The following is a 26,417-nucleotide window of genomic DNA, read 5'->3' as shown; positions in this document are numbered from 1 at the left end:
GTTAAATGGTCATTTAATCTCAATTTTCTAGATAAAATAATCTCAAAAAAATCTTTGTTATGTAACGTCTTCCGTCATCATGTTCTTTCCTTTCAATCAAATCCACAAGTTATCACAAACGACTTCCGCTTATGAAAGACCCATTGCGCCAGAGGCGAGAACCATTAATAGTTGTTATAATCAATTTGATGTTTATAGTCTCATTTACGTAAAGTATATATGAACGCATTTTAGTAGTCAGATGTTTCCGGCTGTGATGCAACAGAAAATCAGTTTTTAGAATTTTCCACCAGCTTTTCACCAATGCGTTGTCACGTCTGAAACGCAAACTGTTTACGACTTTTGTGAATGGTTATAAAATATTTCACACGTAACACGAAAAAAGGGACCGCAGCTCACCTCAGTTTCCACGTTATAATATTTGTCTGTTTCCAAATATAAATTCAAGTATAAATATATCAGCTACTCCTCTTGTCAGAGAAATCAACACCCAAATATTTTATTAGCAGTAACAGAATTGTGTTTAATGTTAACCAAATCTGCCAACTTTGATCTTTGTTGTGCAAAAGCGTAATATGTATAAACTGCTGGCCTACATCTGAATAACTCTTGTTATGTCGCCGTTGAGTAGATCTACGATTGAATTTTCATGATTTGTAAGCGTCAATCAGATCGATCCTCCACATCTGACGTCTATTACGCTGCATTACATCATTCAGCTGAATTCCAGATGTAGTGGAGAGGAACCTCACTAGTATGTTTCATTGATTAATTGAAGAGTGTAGTTTTAAAACACAATCAGTCCAATTAACAAAGACTTTCGAAACAGAATTTCTTATGAGGTATTAATCTTAAAATTAATTTCCCTGTTGCCACTGATGATGACCTCTTGAGGTTGAAACGCGTTTGGCACTAGTGTATTTTTTATAGTGTTAATAGTTTTTTATATTCTTATGACACAGTTGCTAATCTATGTAACTATTCTGGTAGTCAAAGTTTTAAAGCTGTTAGCATTTCAGAAAACAGCGTTCAGGAGATTTTAAAAGGCGTAGATTATAACAACTCAATCTGAATCTCTTAAAATAAAAAGTATCCTTAAAAAGTGGCTAGATCCTGGGACAAAGCAAGTTTCCAGGTTATATAAATTTCTGGCCGAAGAAATTATTGTTTCATTTGATTTTATGCATAAGTAAGATTACACATTTTTATGTGCTCAGACATGTATAATTTGTATTCTTATGAGCTTCAGTTTATTAAGTAATGAAATCTCCCTCGTAATTTAAATTTATTTTACAAAAAAAGCCAATGTGTGTGTGTGTCTTAAGGCCTGTACGCACTAGGGCACAAATGTCGCGGCACATTGTATCGGCACAGAGTCGCTTGATGTGCCGCGACAAGTCGCAGTGTGTTCCGCAACAAAAATCATGTGCCGATACATGTGCCCGGTTATCGGTCGAGAGGCGGGAACACGAAGGAACATCAAAGGACGTGTCGAGTGTTGCAACAGCTTGCGTGCAGTGTGGACGTGTCGCGAGACCAGCAATGAATGTACAGTGGTCGAACAATCGTGTTTTAAAATTGATTGAATTATACCATGGAAATCAATGTGTATGGAACGGGCAACATGCCGATTATAAAAATCGGAATAAAAAGACATGCATGGAACAGCATCGCAGAAGAAATGGGATCACCACGAAACATCATCGAATCGAAAATGCACAACATTCGCTCAGAGTTTATTCGCGAAAGAAAGAAGATTCAAAATTCTATGAAGAGTGGTGCATCAGCTGATGAAGTGTATGTTCCAGCTTGGTTTGCCTACCTGCATTTATTTATTTATTTTTTAATAATGTGGACCCTGGCGATTCATCAGACACTTTAAGCCAACACAGCCAATGTTCAGGTGGAATAAATATAAATAAATAAATGTATACATCAGAGATGTATAGGTATCCCCAGAAACCAAAATCTAAAGATTATGGCTAATCTTGTCTCTGGTTCCACTGAATCTCGAAATTTTGTGATAGTCTTCGCAATTGAACTCCCAACCATTTGCTACAGTTCCTCGAAATCAGTTCTCGTCATTCTGGTAAAGTTGCAAAATGATCCGTCTGACATCTGTAGGTTTTAGAGTACACAATGTGCATCCCTTTCTTCTAAAAACTTTAATACCCACACTCTTTTTTTGCGCTTCGATTTCTTTTCAGCTAAATGCACAGGTCAACAGCACCTCCTCTTCCGACACCTTAACATACAATGTGGACGGATGTATCGGTGTCTCATGTCGCTGCGACATGTCCCCTGATACAAGTCGCTCAACTTGTATCGCAACATGTGCCCTAGTGCGTACAGGCCTTTAGGTATTTGCGAGGCGACACGAAACAGGACAGAAACTACGAGATTAACAGGGCAGTAATGGAAGCAGCGACGGCGGCAGTGGCCACGCGGTCTGAGGCATGGACCTCGTGCGCCTGACTGCTGCGAACGTGGGTTCGAGTCCCACTCAATGCATGGATGTTTGTCCGCGTCTCCTCTTCCAGTATGTTGGATAAAGACTGGCGACGGAAGGGAGTGCGAAAAAACCGTGGTACTTTCGCATGAGCGCCCCGAAGAGGGGTCACGACGGTCAGGTATTGACCAGAGACGACTAAAAGAAATGGAAGCAGCAAGCACCTCTGAAACGTCTGCATAATTCTACCAGACTAAACGGCGCAACAACCCAGGAGACAGTCATTTTCTTAGGGGCATTTATATTTACAAATTAAGTTACAGAAGGCACTATACCGCAACATTTTCAAGATGAACCGAATCGCCAGTTCAAAGACGTCAAAGAGGACGGGGGGAATCTAGTTCTTATTGCGATCAGTTCCCTTTGCAATCTCATCTTGGGTACAACAAACGTACAGAAACACGATGACCATAAAAGAAAAACAAGTACAAAATTTATTTGCAGAAACATAAACATAAATGCAAACAATTTGACAAACCACACCATACCAATTTAAATAAATGTAACTATCTCTTATAATAAATACAAAACTATCTCTCTTATAATACACAAAAAATTTCCCATTCTCAAAGAAAGAATTATTTCTCCGAGAGCTACCCACACCTACTCAACCAGCACATAATAGCAAAGCAAAACACACCCAGTTAAACAAAGTAGTAGCTAGTTACGTGTAAATCTCGGGGAAACTGCAGTACACAAACAGTCAAAATACTTCCTCAGCAAGCTGTTCGGGCAAGACATTACAACCCCCCTCCAATCCGGCCGTCACACATTCCGCGCCTGCGCAGCAAAAGACAGGTACTGCTCCGATATCGTTAGTTCAGCCAGCCCTCACCAGTCCCGAGGTCGCCGCCGTTAACCTGTCCCCACGCGTCGGCCGAAATTTAACTCTAATTCCGTCATATTTTCATTCTGTTTGCATGAAATTCTGAAAATAGATGTCACATCGTCATTGCTGCCTCAAAAGAAACTCAGACGGAACGATACTATTTCGTCTTTTTCTTGGATACATAATAAGAACTCTTTTGACGATCACTCAAGCGCGACAAATAATTACAAAAACATCACAGATTACTCCGCGCTCCTACTTTAAATTGTCATGCTAAAAGAACATTATTCAGGTACATCTTTATTATAAGTTAGTTTACTGAAGTACGTGACCGAAACAGAGTCTAGTGGTTGTTAATCAGAACGCCGTCTTCGCAAGAAGTTCCATTATCCTCACAGTATGATCCACACAGCATTAAACGCATTGTTTGAATTGAGAAACTGAAAAGTGAATTTATTTCGAATCCTGAAGACCTACTGTGTTTAGTTTAGAAGTGCATCTACCTATACAGGTTCACAATAAAATGGGTTCTTATCTCCAATATACAATTATTCATTAATTAAATTTAAAACGAAATAATAACCCACGTCTATATTAACACGCTGAAAAATCGAAAAATAATATCAGTTGAAAAGGAACACTAATATTTTCACGGAGCACATAGAATGTTCTTCTCTTTACAAGTTTAGTATTCAACTGACATCTTTTAGTTGCGTCTTAACTGCATAATATATAAAATAAATTACTTAATAATCTTATTATTTTATAACAAAATGTTAATAGTTTTCAGATCCTACTTGTTCATTTATTTATTAATGTTACTTGGCCTCTCTTCCTAAATCAGGAACACACAGAGATTATTGGAGAATAATTGTTCTCCACTATATCTTAACATAAGTTAAAGGAAGTAACATAAAGATGGAGAAATCTATATAATTGTGATTTTCACAATGTTCTACATTTCGCCAAATGTTTTGAGGGCAAAGTTAAGGCGAATGGGAAGGACGAGGCACGTAGCTCTCATGTGAGTAATGAGAAATGCGCACAAAATTTAAGTTTGAAAACTTCGAGAGAAAGTACCTGAATAACTTAGACTTTACTGTAGGTTTTTCAGTATTGTATCTGGCACATTTACGTAAATCATCATAAGATATTATGTGAGACTGCAATGCATGATATCGTATTAGATTATTTAATTAAGCAAATACATTTAAGGTTTTTGATTATTTTTGTTACATAACACAATTTAATTTTAAACTATATACGCTGCATAGTGGAAACAGCGAATTCAAACAATAGACTGTTCACGCAACCATGGTCCTTTGTTCGTAAACTTTCGTACAACATCACGGCAAAACAGTTGTTTACGTTAACACTTAGAATCTTACGCAATTAATAAAAGATAAAAAAATTATTTTAATTTTTATATGGTACTCTGTTCCGCTTTTCAATAAAATATTTTTAAGCAATACATTACAATTTACATTTTCATAGCGTCCTAATATGGACGTCTGGGCTTGGTCGATCTATAGGTATATAAAGGACGCTATATCAATTGCAGATGTTTTTCAGCACAGAATTAAATTTGAGAACGGCCACGCTCAGTGAAATATAAAGGACATGACACGCATAGAGAGAGCTGTACTCATAATATATTGGTATTCCATTGAAGGAATGAGAAATCAAAGAAAATCTGATTAAGGATAGTTGATACGTAGGTCGAGACCGGAACCACAATGGGCCCGAATAAAGATTTTGTGGTCACTTGGGTAATTATAAACAATCAGATAAAATTTCGCTAGAATTATTACATGATAAAATTTTTATATAGCCTACGAAATTACATCCGCAGTATTTTTGTCTTTGGTGAGTAGCTTCGCTGACAATTCTCATATTTCTTTCGTCTTAATATGAATTATTATGTATTTCATGTGCGGAGTTTTCAGTACACTGTTTGAAATTTGACGGCATAGTACATGTAAACACGAATATGTATTGTTCATTACAGTGCTAGGGACAAATGAATAAATATTAACATTCAATTACTTACTAAGCAATATAAAATATTAACATTAATTTGATCTATAGCTATGCTCCAATTAAAGAAAACAGTAATTTTTGTATCTTTATTTAAATTGAAAATACTAAAATAAAATATGATTTGAATACAGTTTATTAACGTTTGTAGTAATATTTAATTAAACACAGGCCTTCATTGATGTAATACCTGAAAATATTATTTTTTAATTCAAATTAAACAACCACCAACGCAATACCACCAACATTAAAATGGTGATCTATGCGACCTTTCATCTACCCACCTACTTATAGTTTTGATGTTCATTTATTACTGAAATATTGAAGATTTTGTTGAATGTTAATCATACTTCAGGCGTAATGCTGCAAAGGTTTACACACAAATTTATTTCATTAGGTTTATATTTTATAAAATAGGATTCCTATAAAGACTGTGTCAAAAGAGAATATTTCCTTGGTTTTTGTACGAGTCGGTCCAGTAAAAGCTTAATTTATCACATCGACTAGCAATAATAAAAATAATATTTTAAGGGTAAAAATACAGAAGTTGTATTTAATTAAGGAATTGTAGGAAGATGAGACAAGAGTTTCCTCTAATACGTCGGCAAACATGTATAAGTCTACGTTGGGTCACAACTCACAATACAATGCAACTCATCACCGTAACCCACAAAACTGCTAAGAAAGTTGACTGTCATCTGGGTTGAAGCGCCGTGCAGTGTGGTAGAATTTTACCAACGCTTCAGTGATCATTGCTGCCGCCATCATTATCTCCATGATGGTAGCAGAAAGCACCTCTGAAACGTCGGCAAACTTCTATCCGACTACACGGCACAACATTCCAGAAAACATTCGTCTAATTTCTTTCATTTCCAATTACAGAACAGCACAATAAATAGTTAAGTGTGGATATTCAAACATATCAACAGAGGAATTCGAGCAAGTAATTTAAGTTTCCGACATTGTTTGGAGAGTACTCTAGCATTAGCTTTAAATAAAGATAGCCTAGGTTTCTATTCCAGTTGCCACCATTATTCTTAAAACAAAAGAGACATTTTTAAAATATCAGTATAATAGAATCCGATAAAGTAAACTCTAAGCTACAACCATCTCTTGAGAGATCGTGGAAGTTATAAGTACCTATATTGAGAATACGGTACTTCAGAGAATATTTGGACCTATTATGGATGAAATGGTACACAGGAAAGGAAACTACACAATGAGGCGCTCCATATTTGAGCTCTCCACCTAAAATTAAGCCCATTAAAATGAACAAGAAGAATGAGGAGGGAGGGGCTTGTAGCACGCATGAAGAGAATCAAAAATAAGTACAAAGGGTAAGGACGACTATGCAGACGTAGGCGTACATGGAATAATATTAAAATGGGTCTTAGGGAAACGGTTGGAAGTTCTGAAATGGATTGATCTGGCTTATGGTACGGATCAATGACGGCTTGTTTGAAGATGGTAATAAACCTTCATGTTCCATAAAAGTGAGGGGAATTTCTTGAGCTTGCTATTAGTATTGCAAGAAAAACTCTTCCACATGGAATTTCTCAGTCAGTTAGTTAGTTAGTTAGGCCTACTACTATACTGCGCAGAGTATGTAATGTTGATTGCTGCTAAAACACTACGTACGTCGTCAACTTCGAGTCCTCGTGTTTATGGGAGATTTCAACCTCTCCAATTTTCTGGCAATAAGCCGAACTATATTCTTTGTCCTTTACAGTGTCAGTCCGTAACTGCATGAATGTAAATTAAAAGTTCTTCAACGATATCAAAGAGCTGTGAAGTAGTTTTCAGAGAGGCTGATTGACTTAACCAGACTTTTACGTCCTCTGCTAGTGCAACTGATTTAATGTATGTCATGTTAATCCCCTGTGTTTGCAAAGGCCGTACAAAAATTAGCAATGATTCAAGCAAGCATGGAATATAACTTGTAAGGCAAACATTAATGCCTCCACAGATCAGACCAATTTCACATGTTTCTTTGACGGTTTGTCGTTAAAATAAAAACGATATAACTCCATTTCTATGTTAATTTATACTCTAACTGGATTAGTACGCTGAATCTATATTAGATATAGTAAAGAGAATAATAATCCTTAAGTTGAGAAACTATTTTAAAAGATAAATTTAAGTTATTGGGATCATTTAATTACAACTAATTAGTGTGAAGTGAAATTAGTTGTACTATTTATGATTTGCAGTGCAAAAAATATAATCAAGATATGAATAAGGTTTAATTAAGAGAAAAAAAACAGAATATTGAAATAACAGAGTAGGTCGGCAGTAAACTATGGAACGTTGAGTCAATGTTGAAACGTTTTTATTTGCACAGGTAGTCAAGAATTCTGCTGCTTTTGTGGTTTCACGAATTTCGAGTACTCCTTCACAAAAAATCAGTTTTTATTTCGTGTTTTAAAATATTTTAACCATTGTACCCTTTAACGCCCTATTTCTCCAAGATGCAGTGTAATAATAACGTCCTAATCTAAAGGTTTGCAAAGTAATCTCAACCCCTGAGGTTTTCTGTTAAAACTATGTTCGCACTATGGTCATCTTGCCTTAATTTAGGATTTGAGACTTTTGCGGCGAGTACAATCAATAAAATCTTTCCGGGTAATCAGCCGCGTTAACTGGTTCCCAAAACGTCGGTTTACTATGGTAACCAGCTAACGCGGCTTATTGCCCGAGAAGATTTTATTGATTGCCTTAATTTATTTAACTGTACTAACGTGGTTAAATATAAATTATAAGGCTCAATACTTTACCTCTGTCATTTCTTCCTCCTTCTCACTTGTTAAATGAAAATATTTTAGTCAGGATTTTCCTCCCACACTATTTTAATTTATAGTCTTCACTCACATTGAGAAACCAAATTTCATTCAAACAAAAACAGGAGAAATTATTCTTACATTTTATCGTTAAACTTTTAAGTAGGGCACGGAAGATAAAATACACTGAGCTGCATTTAATCTGCCCTTAATATCGTCCTGAAATATCGAACTGTACACGAGATAACACAACATCACATCATAAAATGAAGCAGGTGTGGGTGATGTCGTAGTAAATTAAACCTTCCTTATGTGTGTCTATTTGCTAATGAATCGATGCAGCCTGCAGACAACAAGACTTAATTAATTTTACAGTCCCTTTGTCACCAAGAGATGATGAAGGTAACTTTATTAAATTACAATTAATTGAAAACTGATTTCATAGACGACTTTACACTGTCATTACAATATGGCGGATGAATATAAATTAGCGCCTGTGGAGAGTAATTTGGTAGAATTGGAAAGGCTACTGTCAGAAGTTATAATTCAATTTCTGGTGATGTGTTCGCTGTTAAATGGAAGAGTTGTCTACAGAAGATGTGTGCCACAAACGACACTGCTGTGCGGTATTGATTCCCAATGAGTGTGTCTAGAATATCCTTATTATATACTAAGGCGCTCCATGTCATTTTCGTACTACAAATCCGTAACATGGTAGGAAGAAACGTTATGCTTCGTAACTGGAAGTTCCCATATTCGATTGCCGGTCAAAAGATTAGATATTCTATCGCGATCTAAAAGTGTTTTCGCATCATGGTTTAAAACTTAGGTCAATTACCTTCGCCATGTTTTCCTGTCTGTCCACGTCGAAATTACATTACAAACAACATCGACTTCAGATTTTCACGGTAACTTATTACAGGGATGATCCATAAACAATTACGTATAAAGCTGTTCCAGAAAAGCTTATTTTCACTTATAAGGGTCTTATAAAATTCTATACTTAAGCGTAGCAGAAATGTAGGGTGTATCTGAAAGATGTGTCTCGTTTGCAGTATTCATTTGGTTAAAGAGCAATTATAAAATGGGTTATGAAGATATGGACTAGATACAGGGCAGGCAATTTTTTGTCTTAGGGATGGCAATGATGAATTCTCGGGTTCTACAAGTAATATTTGCTATGCTATGTACTATGTAATTTATTTGAGACAGAGAAATAAAAAATCAAAACTTAGTTTTACAAACCATGAAGTCCGTTACGGAACACAAGATAAACGATTATAGGCCTATATATATTAATTTTTATATTATTGCGATAAGACCTTGCGAAACTAAAATTAAAATAAAAAATAGTAAACATTTTGTTTAGTATATTCTCTCTCTCTCAGCTTTCTCTGCGTTTATTTATAGACCGACTTCTTACTAGTATCTAACATGCTTTTGTGTTTTGCCTTATAATATTGATATTTTCACCCAGTCAAATATAGAATAGGAGCTGTAGAAGAAGGCCAGTCAGTTTCCAGCCAAGTTTAGAAAGAATGACAGAGCCATTTTTAAAGTATGTGTCAGCCAACTCATTCTATGATTCTATCTGCAGTGTCGTGCCGATACACAAGCCTATCATTTACTCAAATAACATTTTCCTCTTTGATTCCCTGCTTTTCGTAGAGTAATAATATTTCTATTTTTTGTGCCGTATTCTGATTTTAATTTCCTCAAAATGTCAAATAGTTGTCCCTGCACTGCAGAATGCCGGACTATCAATGGTGCAAGTCATTTTTATAGGAGGTGGTGGTTGGCTGTCGCATGCACTATGTAAAGAAAAGAGGTGGCTCGTTATTGGTGCTATAAACAAGACCCAAGACGCAGACTAGTTCATCGAAGATCTTAGACTACAATATCTCTTGTTCTCTCAATTTTGTGAACTTCTTACATGTTCTGTCCTTGTCATTTCCCTGAAGGCGCGATAAGTTGAGAGGGTTAACAGGAACTACACGACGGCAATAAATAACCGGAGGGAAGTACCGAATGAATATAGGATAGGGTGGATACACTATCAGGACTCAGACAATTGTAAGAGCCACACATTTGACTACAAAGGAAGAAAAGTATGTTCCATTTTACCAACTTGTTAAAGTTTATGGCATTTAATTTATGTAGTTTCTACTACGTACTGAATAAAGTTTTTCGAAAATAATCTGTTGGTATGAGACAACTTTACCAGAAGTTCCTCCACATAAATTATTTGGCAGAAAGACAAATTTGCTCGATTTGCTAAATTCGCTAATGGTACCTCAAGTGAGAACTTTAACAATATTGAATTCTTACCGCTTCAAAAACATACGGTCAAAAAATTGACACAAAATTTAAAAATTATCATCTTTTTTCTGTTATGAAACTTTGTTATCTAAGAACATATCGAGGGCGTCAGACATTTAGAACAAGCATACATAACAAAATAAAACAGAAATTACACACAGGAGATTTTCAGTTTGTACCTACACAAAACATTAGTGGAGAACTCAAATTATGGAAAATAGGATGATAGTATGTGATGTATGCATGGGAAAGATGAGAAATGTATACAAAAATTCAGCTCAGAAATCTAAAGTTAACTTGGGAGACTTGAGACCTAGGGCGAAGGGTCACTCCAACGACGTAACTGTCAGCATAGAATTAAAAAAATTCTGTCGTTTAATTCAAACAATCTAAAACAAATCTTAAAACATCTCTTGTTTTTTCATGGCAAACAGTTACCTGAAGACAAGAGGTGAGACAAATCTTCATTCTTTTTCCAACGCTTTGGGTCAACAGAAGTTAGGAAATAGTAAGACATTTAAAGAATGTCAAAATCTTGAAGTCGTTAAAAAATAACCCGGGTTTATCCAACATGTATTTCAGTCCAATTTACTTGATAGAGCAGCTTCTCAACTCTTGCCTTCTTCATTCCGTTGCCAGCGTTATCGTCAAAGAATCCTTAGCGACAAATTCTTAACTTAGGTACCCCATAAACGTCGGCAGAACTCCACCGTAGCAGCCCGTAATTTTTTTTATTCATGGTGCCGTATTTCACAAGATAATTAATAAATTTTAAATCACTTGCTGAAGTAGCATTTGTATTATAACATAAAATCCAAACAGTATACGATAATTATCAACAGGCTGTTAACACACAAGGACCTTCATGGCAAATTGAATAGCTTTCAGTCTGAGTGAGTTGTTATTATTTCTGATATAATTAAGTTCTACATATGGGCTCAAAATGATAAATAAATAAAACAATTAATTAATTAGCACAATTAAAACAAATATTACACTGTAGGAATAAAATCAAGTGTTTATTCTACAACATTTTGAAATATGCCGTAAATTTTGTAAATTTCCTAAAAAGGAATTTTATCTGTTGACATAAGCTCTCGTATTTATATAAAACGATAGTCCGTTAACACACTTTGTTGACGATGTTTCATTTCACATAAATAACGTAAACAGCGGGATGCAAAAACTGAGGAAATACTTGCATTTATATAACGTGTGTTAATATTTGGAACATATTGTTAATATAAATAATATGATTAGTGTAAACAGTAACGCAAACGCTTGCATAACGCAACGTTTATAATAACATAAATGTTTAATGCGAGAGAAAATATTAGTCACTTCTAACGTATTCCTAGCGAAGGTTTACAAAATGTGTTTGGGTAGAGTTGATTGATTCAGCGCAGTGCGGACAGTTACCTTGTTTACATTTACTTCCTGACAGAACCTGATTTTATAGAAAACGTAGTACGATTGATTAATTGATGTTTCATAAGTAAAAGTTTTTACAATATAATGTTACATAGTGTCCGTCTTATAGTTTTTCCTCTCAGCTCAGGAATACAAATATGGAGCTTGGTTACTCGTGGTTTAATGTTTTGCTTCATTAGTCGATCATCCTCCAATGTTGAATTCAACTTCAGTTCACTAAATTGTTTAATGTGTTTTGAACGAAATGTATGAAGTAAACGTATGGTTTAGTTTGATCATACTTGTTTCTGTAATTGAACACTAAACATTTTTGAAGGATGTAACCTTTCTACGTTATAAAAGACCACGTAATGATCGCAGTGGAATCGCAGTTCTCTTTAAGGACAAACAATTTAAAGCTATTATAGATATTAATAAGGTAGAGAACGTCTGGCTACTTCTATTACACAAAGTATAAAATTTAAGTAATCTAAAAAAAAATTGTAATGGATTTAAGAAAATAAATGACTTATACAAAGTGCTAAAAACGTCCGCTGGCTGCGCTGAAGGTTGTTGACGTAGCAGAACTGCAATTAACGGATGCATATTGAAGTTTAGAGTTAACTAAATCAAATTACAGTATAAATTCACTGAGCCCACATACAAATCAAGAAGGTAGGGCAAGACCCAAGAAAATATTCAGTAAAAAAATATGGTTAAAATAAAGTTCTTATTGAGGGAATATCAAAATAATGAGCCTTATGAACAAGGTTTTGCCTTGGTTTGGGGCGAGAATCCTACAAGAAGGCATAGTTATAAAATGAGATACAAGAAAGAAACAGCAAATTCCTTTGAGAGTCTTTAGGCTCTCAGACGGTAAAGAAACTCGCCAACGATTTGATAACCCAAAGATTTATTACTGGTTCACAAGGGCTCGCCACCAGTCCCAATCACGTGACTGAGTTCAGTCTACAACGAAATTCTCTTTTCTTTTAAGACTTATTTTCCTCCGATCTATTCCATCGTCTCTTACATCAAAGTTATCCGACTAAGATTTTGCATGTATTTCTTTACCTTCTTTTGTCTAACATCTCATCTTTCTTGTATAATTATAATACTATTAGATATATAATTTTCTATATGCTTCTGCTATGTCCTTCAACATCGATATAAATTTACGAGACTCAGCCCACAGTCACATGACAACTAAAATACTAGTTCTATATAAATCAATATTTAGTTTTGTAGACAGAAGACATGAAGATAAACTTTAGTGAAATGAATGGTAACAAGTATCCCCAAACCAAGAAAAATAAAATACATAAGACTTAAATCCTATATTAAAAACTTCACCAATGATTATAAGATATGCGGTCGGCGTGTGTATATACGAACAAAGCCGTTTATTTTGTTACCCTACAGATGTGGAATTTGGTTTAGTTATAGTAGTTGGTTTATGGCATAAGGGAATCTCTTCCCACCTTACTACAGCAACACCCACCCAATTTCGTGGGCAGTACATTAAGGTATCACGCCAGGGAAATGGGAGTCAGCCGAAAGCAAAACAAAACGTATAATAAGTTATTTGCATGCCACAGAACGATATAATCTGTAATGTACTCCGATTTCGTCGGTTTAAGAATGAGGTAATAAATAAAGTAATAAGAAACACGATAAATTATCGGTTACACTTTCCTTTCCACCGTTAACGTATATGGCGGAAGAGAATGTTATGTTTATACGACCATAACACGTCATAGACACAAAGGCCTCTCGAAAATATAGACCCGTTCTGGAATAAATAACAGTAAAATATGTGTCAGTGAAGTAAACAAGTAGTATTTAATGGTTAGAATGTTTTTCAAAACACTATACCTTGTATGAATTCACAATGGTTCGCTTGAAGGGGATGACACGTTGGAAGCGACACTGCATGAGACCCGTTGCCTCAAGCACTCACAAATCAGCAGGACAATCGTTTGATTACGTCACTCGGGACGTGCTGCGCGCGCATACATCTAATACCTATGCAGTGTGTAAACAGTATTCCTGTGCATTTCTAATTGTCCGTGGATGCTACAAAAAACAGTAGCGTGTAGTGAGCTCACCTGTACTGTGTTCTGTGGATGTTGTGATAATGCTCTAGATTCAATCACTATGCCACTGTGAGGTAATCTTAAAGCTATACCCTTTAGAACATACGAAAGCCTGTTTGTTGTTAGTGGTGTGGAATGAATGATTTCATAGTAGCAACTCGTCACTCAAAGCGAAATCTTGCGCATGCGCGTGTACCGAATTCCTAGCAAGGATTTTCTCCTGGTATGTGGACAGCACATGTCCCACCACTCTCCGTGTTAAGTATTTTGGAATTACTGTTTTCAGAGAAGTCGACACGCACACCTACGCCACAATCTGACTACCCGCATGAATTATGTCCTCGGTTGGCGCGCTGCTGTCTAACCTTATTGGAATACAAACAAAATTTTCGAGAAATGAATCTCTCTCTATGTTCAGATTCTTAGCCCTTGGACAGCTGCAAGCAATGTCACTAGACCTGAACAATTGTACAATGGACCTACTCTAAGCATGGCTTAAGGAGTCAAATCAAAGAAACCGTTGTAAGAAGTTTACAAACCCAGACTCCATCTTTTCTCTTCTGGAATACTTTCCTTAACAATATGTTATTTGCGTGTGCTTCTTTGTGCGCCTGGGAAACCTATTGTGTAACAGTCTATTATCATAGTTATACAGCATTTAATTTCCATTTCAACAGCCTTAGCAAAGCGCTATGAGGCACCAGTCTTGCTTGTATCCAGCCCCTGGAATTTCAGTATTACCATATAACATTATCATCTCCATAAGAAATTTACGGTTCTCACGGCTGGTAAGATGTCGATTCTGGCCGTCTATTTAGTAACACTACGTGGACTGCCGATTCTTCGGCCCTCAAGATAGAGACAGTATGCTCCCAAGAATCGTTCGAATACACCCAGAAGTCCACTTGGAGTTACCACCAAGAAGATCAACATCAACTTAAAATTTACCTATTCATTCAGCCAAACACCGTGGTGTAGTGGCTTGTATTTCACATAGAATCTCGGCTATGAATCTGACTACTCCATCTTCGGATTTCCATAGTTCTTTTCTGTCACTCCAGTGCAAAAACAGTACCTGGATGCAACAGGGTCATGAGGAAGGTGGGATGCAGTGTGGTGAAAAATTCGAAAGACACAGTGGTAATAAAAATGCCAAAGATGAAGAAATTAGTGGACACAAGTGAGTGAATTTTATAGGGGCGAGAAAGAGAGAGAACTCGAAAATTGGACAAGTGGTAGAACCAAAAGGCGGGAAGAACAAGAAAAATGGTCAATAATATAATAAAAAAACAGGCTTGGCCAGAAATAGAACATTATTTAGAACTGCGTGAAATTCTTATATTACGTACTTTTATTCAGAAGGTTCCATTGCGTTAATGACCAACACATTTAAACTTTGTAGTCACGTGCTGGAACGTAAATCAATTTTCCTGCATATCAAGTCATATTTACTGCATATTACGTACTTACTGTCTACTCAAGAACGAGTTTTTTTTTACCCCAATACATCTCATAAATCTAATTCTATCACCTGCTGTTTCGCGATTTCGCTTGGGGCTAAAAAAACAAATGTTACTGTTTTCAAACAGACGATCGTGTACGTTCCTACGAATTCAATCTGTATTATTCAACACCATAATCTTTTATGAATGTCGTAAACTTTCAATCCCATACAAATCATTTAAAAAAATAAAAAGCAATGTTGAAGTACAACGTGTACCACAGTTGTGCACGTCGTAAATATTTAAAATGACATATAGATCGTTCTCAGCCAAGATCTACAGAGACTCTCGGAAAAGATGGCTTATATTACGGTTTTAGCCTGAACTCCACAAATCAGCTTCTATCATCCTGACCGGACAGAATAATTTTATTAAAGTTGAATCTATATAGAACGGAACCTTAGTCATGATAAAAACTGCATCTATCTTAAAATTTCTCCCTCCTATCTGATATTAATTATTGAAATAAATGCAAATTTACCTGTAGCAAATTACCAAATTTGTATCCAGATGCGGATAGTAAAACAATATTTTAATGGTAACAATTTGCTTCATATGTCTGTACTCTTTCCCGATCATATTATTATTGTCACTATTAAAGTGGGGTGAGACTGTGCGTCTGTAAAAACTATCTCTAAGCGGCCCATTGTACACCCCGCAGATAATACAGGATTGAATATGGAGCATTGCTGGTATGATACTGACCGGAAAGCTCTGATATAAACCTGTCCTAGTGTCACTTTGTTCATCACAAATTTCACGTGGATTCTGAAAACAAAATTTTGTTCTTGGAAGATAGAGAACTAAGAATGTGCCTATTATTTCACAAAAGAAATAACATTAAGACCCAATGTAGATAAAACATGAGATACTACAGTTTCCATAAAGCCATAATGTTATCTGCACGTGTAATCGTAACGAGAACACAAGAATCCATTTAATAATGTGCACAGTGAACAGACATATCAGAATTCGGTTACAGTGAACACCTGCGACAAAATTATCAACTTCTGCATCACCCAGTATTTAGCCTCTAGATACTAGAATTAGAGGTTTTTACGACGCCGAGTAAGAAGTTGGCTGTCTTCTGGGTTTTGACGCCGTATATAAAGATACCCGTGAACCCTCAACAACACCACATTTTACGATTAAGGGGCCATTACTATATTACGCAAGCATTTTATGAAATTATTTTAACCCTACTCAAAATATAAGAACTGCTGTCGTGAATAGCGACTGTCTTGTCTCACCATTTGGCTTACGTACAATTTTTAGCGGGCACTCGTAAACTTCCGGGGGCATCTCGGTGTTCGCGGACATATTGTTACCGATGCCTGATTTAAACTCTATGGACCGACACCAAATAACAGAATACCATACTACTTAAGAATAAAACTGCCACTAAGCGAGTATATAAATAGATATCCTACTTTTTAAGGAAACAAAATGTTAATTTCGTGCCTACAGGAGCCCGCCACTGAATATAGTTCAAGTCTAACACGTTCACATGTTCCCGCTAGTTGTAAAACGTTAAACATCCCTGTTTTTGTCAAATATATGTTATTAACTAAAACTTGGAAATGGGGTTAAACTGAGCCGATGAAGATTGGTTAAGAGAAATATTTGTTTAATGATAAAGGGCTATGAGTTTAAATCTGGTCGACAGAAGGAAAACAATTGAGAAGGCGCCCGTCCCTTGCATTAAAAAAATAAATGTTCCGTGTACTAATGATGCGAGCCTGCTGTATCCCTCCTATCTAAAGCAATGGACGTGATTAATTTATCAGAGTGAGTCCCCATGTTGAGATGGCGGCGGTTTCACAGAGAACGGGGGGGGGGGGGGACTAAACTGAACCCCAGGGGTCCACGAGGTTTCACACGTCACCACCAGGTGGCAGATGTTAATCACAATACCACAGTTTTAAATTGGAGTCCAATTTTTAACAACACCTGAATTTGCTATTAAACAAAAACAGTAAAATTTATTTTTAGCGGAATCATGTGGTACTTGAAACATTTTTCGTTTTAGACAGGTTTAAGTTTAAAACAGACTCTTATATGTAGATGTAGAATTTATGTTGAATATGTTGATTGACCCTCATAACAAAAGCGTGATGATGTTGAAATATGATGATGATGATATTAATCTTTACAAACTTCGTCTACAGCAGATTACAGCTTATAGAAGTGTCAATGTTCAGACATACAGCCACACAAACAGATTTATAAAACAGATATACTCTACTATTATTCAGAATATTTCATGACACCCCTACGACTACGCAACCTGCATCGGTCTCCACACTGTACGGTGTTGCGTTCCTTGTGTACCCTCAAAATCTTGAAAGGCAAACCAGACAACAAAGTAGCTAACTTCACCATGGATTTTAAGACTCATCGTAGGTCCCTCCTTTGTTATGTACGTGGGCTTACAAAATACATTGTACATGTATATATGTGTGTGTCTGTGTGTGCGCTTGTATTTATGTATTTATGTATGTATATATATATATATATATATATATGTGTGTGTGTGTGTGTGTGCGTATGCATGCGGGTACGTGTATGTATATTACGCTTTCGTTTTTAGAACTTTAATTTTCTTAAGGCAAGAATAATCCATCATTTCTTTACTGCATTGCATTAACTTTCAAATGCCAATTCAGAGGTCGTCCGGTTAAAGTTTATTAAAAGTACAGGCAGGTAATTAACCTAATACAAGCATTAAGTCTGTATTACAAGAAAAGGTCGATCACTGTATCAGGGGCAACCAAAGATTAAGGATCAATGTACCTGTGTCTGAAATAAGAATCAGTGAATTATAAAACACTTGAAGAAAACGCAGATAAACCAGGACAAATAACTTATGTAGAAAATTAAAATATGTCTGTGTGCTATGTCATCATTTTGTCAGAAATTGTAACAAAACTGACTTTAATATTTCAGATATTCTTACCTTTTTGTACGTTATAAATATCTCGGGTCACTGAAGTATTCTCCTTTGAAGTCAAAAGACGGCTGGCGGCGGCCGGAACACAGTTTCCACAAGCGTTCTTTGCAAATTTTGAATTCTGAATGCTCCCAGCTGCAATAAAGACGAAAAACACATACATGTGATATATTACACAAGCGTTACCATCAGCAAGGTTCACATAAACGTAGCAATACATTGCATAAAACGTAAAACATGAGCGTATCTCTTTAATATTAATATTTATTTACTGACTCTTTCCTACCTATCTTATTATCAAAATAATCGAGCTAATTGCAGTACGTTTAACAACTTTACTGAAATGCATGAATACCCGTTCTAAACGTAGTATTCCTTCTCCGTTTATTCAACTGTTAATCGAGAACTGGATGTCGGGAGAACAGCATACATTCAGAGGGCATTGACAATACATCATTTTAAGACCATATAAAAATGGCGCTAGTATCTGCCCCACCTCACAGGTTCATTCGCCCGCATATTAATACTATCAATCGCAGAAAATTAAAAAATACGATTTTGAGGTAGACCACCAACGTCCACATTAAATTTAATCTAAATCCGTCCAGTGATTAGAGTTGAATCATACGGACAGACAGACGGATGGCCCTATATGCTTTCACATCATTCATATCGTACAAACAACTCGTAATCATATTTAAACATTCAGTCCGCAACGAAAAAAAAACAGTCCCTCTTCATTTCTAAGTTCAATTCGTTAATTACGTTACAAGAAACAATCACTGTTTATGCCAAGAATTACATAAAACCCGTAAACACACTCTGTGGACAAATTTCAAAATTACGTGTTAAAGCAAGTATTTTCCACTCGGTTTAACAGATTAAAGCTATTTGCAATTTCATATAAAATTATCGGTTTTAACGTCGTTCTAAATTTAGACAGTGGCCTGCTGTGGTCTGCGGAAAGTTAACCTCTTTGAGAAAGTTCTAGGCATACCTATTCGCGTATGTAAACAGCGTTTTAAACCAGAGAACCACAAATAAAACAGTTTAACTCAATCCAGTAACGACATAGATCGTTGTAAGTAAAAACAACTTCCGTTATACTCACAGAATAAATTTTATAACATCTGGTAATTTTAGTTGACATGTCTCATAATATTTAAACATTATTTATTTCATTGCAAACAATATACTCTTTAAATGTTATGAATCTGTGGTTTGGCCCATAAATACCATATAATCGACAGATCTGGTTTTTCTACAATATTTGTGGCTTATGTATAAACCAGAAAACACAAAAATAAGATCTGCCACATCGCCATTTATGGTCTGTATAAACAATGAATCCTCATAAAATATAGGCCCAGAGGCAGGAAATATGTCTCCCTTTAACGCCACCTTAAACGAAGTATGTTTCACCTTTAAAACATAAACAAGTACATCAACTTTACAACCGGACATTTCAGGGTCTCGTGCGCAAAGCAATAAACCGAGAATCCTAAATAAAACTTGCGCGCAGTACAGCGATCCTCACAAAGTCTGCTTTCCCTTCCTCGTACTCAGCTATAGTTGGCTTCTGTCAATCACGTTTGAACTAAACGTAACGCAAATAGATTGACACTACTTTCAGACAACAAAACCACCAATAAAATTGAAGTTTTGTGGCCTTTCACGTGGCGGGTGTCCACACAGTAACAGTAGTAGTACATTGTAACAAGATAATGGCGGTCACTCAGTTGATTTGTGGGCTTGTCGTTTTTTGTTGCCCCGTCGTCATTCATTATCCCCCCCCCCCCCCCATTACAGCCCTCATACGTACCACTACGGTCTGCATCAAGTGGCGCTTTTATAGCATGGGATTTTGGTTGTTCCTTTTGGAAATTGCGTTGCAGTAAAGATATGGCACATTCAGTGCACAAATTTGTGGTTTCTTATTACTGTAATACAGATTTATGCATTATGTGGCACTGTAAGTATCTTCTCTTCCTACAGACTCGGAAATGCTGCTCACGTAATATATTAAATGTTTCCATCAGAGTTATGAGACCAAAATGGAACGTCGTATGACATTTTATTCCAGTACTGTTTAGTGACATTGTAAAATATAAAAACGAATTAAAATCACTTTACGTGATGAAAAATTATTATTATTATTATTATGAGTGTGTCATAATTCGTTTGTCTTATTTTGATACTTATATACTAAGAACAAAATCCTTAAGATTTCTTTCACAACACGTAACGAAAAAAACAACAACAAATATTTACTGCACACAATAGTGCCCTTCTTTAAAAACTCATAATTGCTCAGATAGCCAAGACGCTCTCAGCTGTTACTGAATTCGAGGTTACATTGCGACGCTCACGTTCACCACTGGACCTCAGCCTGAGAAATTTCCATCAATTTCACATATGCTTCATCTCTCCAAGTCCCATTTACGTATAGATTTATAAAATGATCTCTTTTCCATCAGATTTTCCTAATAAAATATTAAAGATTTATTTACCTGTGGTTTATTTAACGACACTGTCAGTCCCTCAAACTATATAGCGTCGAAAGACAGAAAAAAATAATAAATAATGAATATGAAGATATATGGAATAAAGCGGTCGTCGGCTAATTTGTAGTATCTTCCTGTAGAGTCTAAGGAAAATACGAAAAATGTCAGCTAGGAGAGTCGGTCTACGGGCCAGATTTAAACCCAGGACTTTCCAAATTCACAGCAAGAATGCGAATCACTCGATCACAACGCTCGGTCAAAATATGCTAAAATATTTTAAAATTACTCGGGAAAGTTTAAATTTACTTCCAATGTGTAATAATGCTTATTTTCAATGATTTTCTCACAGATGGCGTCTATCCATTTCCACTACCGATCGTCTCATTTTGTTTCTGCATCTTCCCTACGTTAAAAATGACAATGAAGGTACAATTTGGCTGCACGCGACAGAGACAAGTGACCGAGGCAGGCGACAGAGTTACGAGACCGAGACTGGTCGCTTCCTGTCTGCTCTCTGTACAATCGTATGAAGTACAATTACGAGCGCGAGACAAAGACAGGCGACAAAGACAGGCGACAGAGACAAAGCACAGGAGACCGCTCTCGGACCAGTAGTGTCTCGCGACGGCCTCAGGCAGCACATGTGTTGTTGAGTAAAATAATGGCGGAAATTAAATTTACTGGTGACCAAGATGAGCAATTGGTAGAATTAGTAGCAGAAAACCGACCACCGACAGAAAGAACCTTCTTCACGTCTGGTTTTGAATATTGAACTCATAGGTTTTCTTTGTTTCTTTCGCAACAAATAACACAGCAACACATCATCTTCTTCTTATTCTTCGAGTAACCTTTTTAGAAGCATTTGTGTACTCATTTTTCACAGAATATGTGCACGTATGTCTCAACAAAACAAAGAAAACAAACAATTTGCCGCATGTCTCGGTCGTCACCTCAGAAGTGTGTGGCGACAAGCTGCGATGTGTCCGTCTCCCGTCTCTGTCGCGTGCAGCCAAATTGTACCTTGAGAGACGCATGGGCTGAGATGAGACACCAACTCCGCGTAACACACAAAACCTTAGTTCTGAAGGGGAAAATTGCGTGTATGGTACATGTAGACGGTTTACTGTGGCTTAATAAGTCTTTTCCTGTAATCAGAAGCTCATGATACTCTCGCTCTGCTTCGGAGGGTTTATGACAATCGCGTTTACTGAGTATTCAAAGTACAGCCTAAAAACAAAGTTACAAGCTACACAGTGCATCAATTTCCTTTAAGATCACATAATTCGTAACCGGTCAAGAAACATCTTGCTATTATGGTATGACAAATTTCAATACCATGTTAAAAAGTTGCGTCTGTCCTGAGCCAGTTCAGGTCAATGCAGTGGTCAGGTGTTATCAAACCAAAAGATTGCTTATTTCTTATTGATTCCTGATAGCAGACCATAAGATATTAAGAACAACCGACAAGAACAGATCTTCAATTTTGGTGCTGAGCGTGGTTAGAAAAATCCCTGATCGTAAAATTTAAGAGGCTACGAATTGTAACAGGAGGAAAAGTTGATCCAAAATATTTTGAAAATTGTTGTACTGTGGTGTAAGCAATATATTCTTTGGTGTAGCTACCAATATTATTGCTCTGTATTTATTACTACCAAACCAGTCTCGCTAGCTGCTTCTTGAAGAACATTTCCCTGCGTGTGCTTATTTACGGCACCAGAGGGACTGTAACAAGAAGGGTAGTTAACGATACTTTCAGCATTGCAAGGGGAACTATATGTAACTGCGGTATTGAGACGACCCTCGTATTTGGAAACTAAATATGCCACCTGCTGGCGTTTCGTAGTCACAGATAAATGACAACACAATGATAAGGGGAAACAATTATCGAAGCTACAACCACAGGCGTTGTGTGATGTAAGCCAAAGTAGGATTATTTTAACAAATTAATCTTCAGGCATATCTTGATTAAAATTAATTTCTTTCGTAATATTTCACACACACACACACACCGCAGAACTCATTAGACGGAGGATCAGGCGAAATCAAATTATTTATCTTCTAAGGCCAAAGCACAGTGATACATAAATAAGGACATTAACATAATACACGGAGGAAAATTCTAACCCGCACCAAATATACGGGCAACTGTGAGGTAGACTCCCGAACCTCTTAACTTTTCTACGTTGTTAATTTTAAATTTTCTGAAGTTTCATTAAATAAACTTAATTCAAGATTTAGTTCATACACTCAGAATAACTAATAGAAATGCTTATATTCTTAGCTGCCATCATAGGTCTCTTACTTATAATCTGCAACACCGAACTTCACTACATGTTATCTAAATAGGACAAGAGCCAATTTTAAAAACTGTGGTATGCCGCGAACCTTACGAGCTGATTTGTTTTACTGTGAAGTGGTTATTTCCCTGCTCTGTAGTTCCGCTTCGAGCGTTATCTTTATGGTCCAGATGTGGTACTGCAAAGGATTCTGATATTTAGAAGAAATCCATTCTGGCGTTGAAAATTGAACCATCACAACCATCCCATCGCAATAAACTTTTTGAAACATTTTACGAGAAAATGCTATCATATCAGACCACTTTGCTTCTGCATCATAGCCTCACTTCAAATACATTCTCCGAAATAACAGACTCTTGGTAATATCATGTGTTTTAGTTTTTATTATACTAAACCCGAGAAAACGCGTTATTAGTGTTTAGATACGTTCTTAGAAAATTAAAAATTCAATTCCGTGAGCTCAATATACGTGATCAGCATCCCTCTTTAACAAAAAACATTCCTGACTGAGAAAATCAAAGTTGACAGTTGAAGAACTTAATGAACTACAAGAGACGTTTGAATAAAATGTCGATAGAATTAGTGAAAGTGGCCGAACATAGCACCGAAATATAAGCTTAAAGAACAAAGAGTACTGTCCGTCTGATCGTGGTCTAATTTAAGTTTTTTGGCAAATGCGTCGATTTATTTATTTTTTGTTGTTTATTTAACGATGCAGTTAAAAGCTCTAAGATATATATGGGAGTATAATAAATTAAAAATAAATTTGTAGGGATATGGAAGAAAGAGGTCGTGGCTTAATTTATACTATCACGGCACTTGTCTGGAGGTATGACGAGTACCACGAAAACTTCGGTCACAATGTCCGGTCTCTGTTTCTCCCAATTCGACGAATGACAAAGTCCAGAGCGAACGGCGCTAGAATAACAGGCCATTACTTTAGCCTATACATTTTATAGAATGTAAAGTGGTCTTCTGCACAAACGAGTTGTGAAACAGTTTCACTCAGATAAATTTATTTCTCTTTATGTCTGTCTGCCTGGTTGCCTTAACTCTTCTATCAACTGTGCTATTAACGACTAAATTGTGAGGAAAAAAAAACTTTTACAGAGAACACACAACGGAACAAAAATACAAACAGCTTTTGGTTCACGCTTGCCATTTAGAAAGTCAATTTCAATTTAAATAACATATTAACCTTTTGAATGCAAAACTCATCTAAACGACATCTGAAACTTCAGTTGTTACCTCGAAATATTTAATATCTGGGAAACTAGAAAATAAGTTTTGGGTTCTTCATGTCGCTTTTGCAAAGTAACCAATAAATACCAGAAACAGGATAAAATAACAATTATATATTAAGACACATAAATTGGCATCAGAGCATTCGCTGATATACTTGTGTACCTTTATGAAAATTTATTTCAAAGGAAATAAGTTAACAACTATAAATCAGTCGTACTTTAGATTGTTTAAGATTAACCAAATCGATATTCCAAACAAAACTTTCTCAAGGACATACACACATACTTTCCTGTTAAAACGTAAACAAGAAGAATGTATAAACATGAAACAGATTAAAACTATAAAATAGTGTGAAATGGGTACCAGAATATTTCTATGTTATGATATCACCTTAGAGCACTTCGTACTTCTATCTAAAATAAAACTCCATACGAAAAAATGTACTTGAAGATTCGTTTGTTGTAAGATGGTATTATTCGTAACTATTAGCTTAGAGTCCAGCTTGGAGAGACTGTAGAATGTTTATCAGGAGTGGTAGCCTCAGACATATTAATAAGATATAAGACCACACCACAAAGAAAGGACTAAATTGCTTATGGTTACAGGAAATAATAAGACAACTTCTCAAAGCATATTAAAGGATTCAAATACAAAATCTGATACTAACAAAATTGAACATAAAATGAGATGTGCAGTCGTTAGGTAATACAGATCGAGAAAACTGGGGTAGATAACAAGCAATATCGAATACGACATGCATTGATCTCAATTCAGTGCTTATAAAAGAGGGCTGGAAAGGTGGAATATTTACACGAATAGCCAATTTACAAATGCATTATTTGCCCTGCGAAAGATCCAAGTTTCGTAAGATACTGTACCACAACACACATACACTACGCAAATGTTAACATATTCATCGTCTACAAAAGTTTAGCAATAAGTCGAAGGTGCAAAAATATAATTTAATGGCGTAGGGAAAATGTTTTGAGAGTCTTAATTATAACAATTTAACATAACTGATACGCAAATATATTTCTTGGTGGCTCCTGGTATCAGTGTTTTTAAATGTTTAACTAATGGATACTTTCGCTTTCATAAAATAACAATGGAACATCAAATGGGCAATAAAGGCCACATATATAACAGGCAATAATCGAAGCGTTTAAGAACCCATGTTTACACAAACGTTCTTAGATGTTTTCTACATTTAACACTCCATTAAAGTGTTACCGTGTAAGCTAGAAAAATTATTCTTTAATATCCAATACATCCAGATTTTGACCACAAAATGCATTTATTGGTTTTGTAAATTCTTTTAATAAAACAAATTATTCCCCGAAATAACATTAAATAATTTCTCTTTGACCCTGAGACCAGTTATGTTTTCTTTGGGCTACGCAGGCCTACTAAATTTTTAAAGCTTTAATTAATATCTTTTATGGCTTAAAATAATTATCAATTCCAGTTCTTGTACATCATCATCATTTACATTCGAATAATGAATAATTATGATTCTGTAGAAGCGTGGAATCTCACACATGTAAATAATATTCTCATTCTAAGCACTGAGAAAGATACTTAGAAACAAGAAACAACTCTTGTAACTTCCACATGTCTTCATATCAACCATTACTGTCCAGCACTAAGCAGAGGGCCCTAATCCTCACAGAGCAATATAACAGCGTTTTCACTGTGCATGTGACTCTAGTTCCGTAAGTCTTAACTAAGTAACCCTCTCATCCCCACACGCCAAAACTTCCTAATTAGAAACTCAATTACTTTGTTCTCCCATGAGACAAAAGATTCTGCAGCGTTAACATAAAGCACAGCGAAGAGCCATCTCAGATATCAACAGCTCATGCGAGACGTATATTATAAATAAAAGTACTTTTGTTACCATATCCCATTCGCGATATCGCATTCCGCCAAGCAGGCATGCTTG

General features: G+C 36.0%; 1 protein-coding gene across 17 annotated transcripts in view; it reads right to left on the bottom strand.

Moving 5' to 3' along the window:
* The window catches only part of LOC110828488 (uncharacterized), a 727,302-nt gene that overhangs the window by 313,771 nt on the left and 387,114 nt on the right, over window positions 1-26,417 (bottom strand). For 15 of the 17 annotated variants that reach the window (XM_087346524.1, XM_087346527.1, XM_087346537.1 and 12 more), the window contains one exon: window positions 18,436-18,564. The gene's annotated coding sequence lies outside the window, so the exon portion shown is untranslated. Of the gene's footprint in view, window positions 1-3,149; window positions 3,353-13,756; window positions 13,855-18,435; window positions 18,565-26,417 lie in introns of those variants that run through there. The other 2 variants (XM_087346532.1, XM_087346536.1) reach the window with 2 other exon arrangements.

The sequence above is a fragment of the Zootermopsis nevadensis genome, unplaced genomic scaffold (assembly GCF_977971745.1).
Source record: "Zootermopsis nevadensis isolate Lab colony 2312 unplaced genomic scaffold, Znev_1.0 Znev_ptg000010l, whole genome shotgun sequence".
NCBI classification, from domain to species: Eukaryota; Metazoa; Arthropoda; class Insecta; order Blattodea; family Termopsidae; genus Zootermopsis; species Zootermopsis nevadensis.
Note: the sequence above shows the minus strand (reverse complement) of the source record. Positions and strands in the feature narration are given on the sequence as shown.